The sequence below is a fragment of the Limulus polyphemus genome, unplaced genomic scaffold (genome assembly GCF_000517525.1).
Source record: "Limulus polyphemus unplaced genomic scaffold, Limulus_polyphemus-2.1.2 Scaffold58, whole genome shotgun sequence".
NCBI lineage: Eukaryota > Metazoa > Arthropoda > Merostomata > Xiphosura > Limulidae > Limulus > Limulus polyphemus.
Window position 1 is genome coordinate 1,039,466 of NW_013665668.1, and position 3,504 is coordinate 1,042,969.

Consider the following 3,504-nt stretch of genomic DNA (forward strand, 5'->3'; position numbering starts at 1 on the left):
TAGCCACTCTATCTTGCTACTCTTCACTAGTAAACCGATCTATACAAGCCCCTTTATATAGTTATTCTTACTAGGAAAGCTACCCATACTAGCCAGGAAACGTATCCATGCTAGCCACTCTATCTTGCTACTCTTCACTAGTAAACCGATCTATACAAGCCCCTTTATATAGTTATTCTTACTAGGAAAGCTACCCATACTAGCCAGGAAACGTATCCATGCTAGCCACTCTATCTTGCTACTCTTCACTAGTAAACCGATCTATACAAGCCCCTTTATACAGTTATTCTTACTAGGAAAGCTACCCATACTAGCCATTTTAATTTACTACTCTTCACTACGAAATCTACCCATACTAGCCACTTTAATACACTACTCTTTATTAGGAAATCTACCCATACTAACCATCTTAATTTACTACTCTTAACTATAAAATCTACTCATACTAGCCAATTTAATTTACTATTCTTCACTATGAAATCTACTCATACTAGCCAATTTAATTTACTACTCTTCACTAGGAAATCTACGCATACCAAGCATCTTAATTTACTACTCTTCACTAGGAAATCTACGCATACCAAGCATCTTAATTTACTACTCTTCATTAGGAAATCTACCCATACTAACCACTTAAATTTGCTACTTTTTACTAGGAAACCTATCCATACTTTATCCTGCTATTCTTCACGAGGAAATGTACGTTCACTTTCCACTTTATCTTGCCACAATTTCCTTTCAGAAACACCTTTACTTATGATCAATCAATACTATTGTCAAATTCCAAAAACACAATTTGAGTACTCCTGTATTTTTCAATAAACGTTTTTGTGTATTCACTAGTAAGCTGTAGGAAAGCTTGTCATTATTATTATTTAAAGAGCAAAGAAAAAAATGCGACTGAGTGATAAACTAAGTAATAAGCACATATAGCTTATATTTTGACTTAATGCAAATTATCCGTGTAACATTTTTAAATAGTTTTAACTGATGAAATAATTTTGTATTTATATTGCTATCGCCACATCGTGTTAATTTTAATAACTTTTATAACCAACATAAACTGATATACTATATATATGTATACATATATATGTGTCAAAACTTTACAAAAAATATTAATAAGTCAATCATAAACGTATAGGGTTGATTTACTGAACCTACATGTTAAAAGTGAGAGAGACACTGACCAATCTTCATACGCACTAAACAGGCACGCAAAACGAACATGCACTTCAGTCCAAGCTAACGCCACCTGGTGACAAATTATCGAACTTTTAACATTCATTGTATATTCAGTAATCCAATTGAATTTTTTTGTTTTTTTTGTTATTTTAATCTTTCCACAACAAAAAACTGTATTGGGTTTTCTTGTGGCTAGCGACTCATTATGTCGAAGCGCTTATCTATAATATCCTTGCACATTCATGATGTTAAACAAACACGTAGTTTCAAAAAAATCAATTTAATACAAAGATACGATAATCTATGAGCAAATGCTTTCGAAAAGTGGACCTTTCTTCTTCAGGGGCAAACTGGGAACTTGCCCCTGAAGGACAAAGCTCCATCTTTTGAAAGCGCTCGGGTTATAGGGTATGTTATCTTTGTGTTAAATTAATACCCTTGTACATAATACTGTACATGAGACGGTTGTTTTAACAGTTTCAAGTCAGCATTTGAACGAATTGGCGGGAATATACAAATGTTCTAGTTCATACAAATTATAGAACTTCGTAGTAGGAGGATACAAAGTGAGATTAAGTGATCAAGTAAGACAGGATTACCGTAGTTGTATTAATCTATATCAAAAGTACATCTTAGTTAAAGAAATATACGACAAGCGTAAAGCACTTTGTGCATATCTATTCAATGTCTCTACTAGCGAATAGTATTAGTAATCGAAGTATCGAAATTATATGAATAATTTTAGAAAGTCTAAGCAGCGTAAATAAAAGAATGGGATAATTATTAGCAACAGGTCAATATTTCTAAATGCTGGATAATAAGTATAAAAAACAGACCACTAACAATTGATCAAAGTCATTATTATATTTTTTTAGCCGCGGCATAACGGCTCATAGAATGGCTCTGAGATTGTTGTTGTTGTTTTTCAAGTACAAGCTTTTAGCTCATAGCTCCATCTCTTGACCGATTTGAGATATAATTACAGCTGCGGCTATTGACGATTCTCTCTTGTTTTATTTGAGGATTTCTTGTTGCTGGTGCCCCCCCTGGTGATGAATAAGTGTTGTATTTAATCAATATTTCCTCAACTAATAACGTTATGCGCGTGTGTTTACGCTTACTGAATTATAAACCTCATAGATTAGTAAGTGCACTTCTTTCTTCCACACGAAAAATGTAGGGAATCCGATATTTTCTGCTGCGTAAAAAAATCAAAAGATTCTGACAAGCCAATCAAATTTACGTTTAAATAGTATCTCTACTCACAAATTAAGTAGGTTTGATGGAAAACTCTGTCAGTATTCTATTGAGTAACAAATTTCAACCCTTGGCTTCTGCAGATGAGGAACTATTGGAGGGAAGGAAAACAACCTGTCAGAGAAGGATGTGGATGATAAGGAGGATATAGTTATAGGTGATTCCTTGACAAGGCATGTGGATAGGTAAGTCTGTGGGGTAAATAGGGAGAAAATAATTAGATTATGCTACCCAGGGGCACAGGTAGAGGATATAACTGACAGAGCAGGAAATATAATAAAGGGGGCTAACAGAGATGCAGTTTTTGTGATGTAAGTAGGGGCTAATGATGTAGGGAAGGGTAGGTGAGAGAAGCTAATTAATAAATACAAGGGGTTGATAAAGGCATTTAAAGAAAAGAACCGTAACTTAATTTTGTCAGGGATACTACCCAGAATTAACTGTGAGGATGAAGTTATAAGTAGATCACTAGGGCTAAATGCTAGGCTTAGGTTAGTATGTAATGATGAGCAGATTGGCTGGTTGGACTTGTGGGATTAGCTCAGTGGAAGAAGGAAGCTTCTTGGAATGCATGGTTTACATTTAAATAGGGTAGGAGCTGGCTTGTTTGCTACAGCTATTAACTCAGCTGTAAGTGAAGTTTTAAACTACGACCAGACAGTGGTGAGGGCCAGGAAAATTAAATGTAAAAAGAATAAGAGGTAGAGAAACGTTTAGCAGAGGAAATGAGTATAGAAGTAGTTATAAGGGTAGGCTTAATTGTTACTATTGTAATGGTAGAAGTATAAGAAATATAATAGATGACTTTAGAGCATTGTTAAAAATGGAGGATTTTGATATAATGGGAACAACTGAAACATGGTTAAACGTAGTTGATTTTAATGACAGAAATGTCTTTGAAATACAGGGTTACAGGTTATTTAATAGGAATAGAGTACTAAAGAGGGGGAAGGAGTAGCTTTATATGTAAAATCTGAGTTACATTCTGTTGAAGTTGAGAATATCAAAGATAATAGCAAGAAAATTGAATCTATTTGGGTTTCTATAAGTGGATATAAAGGG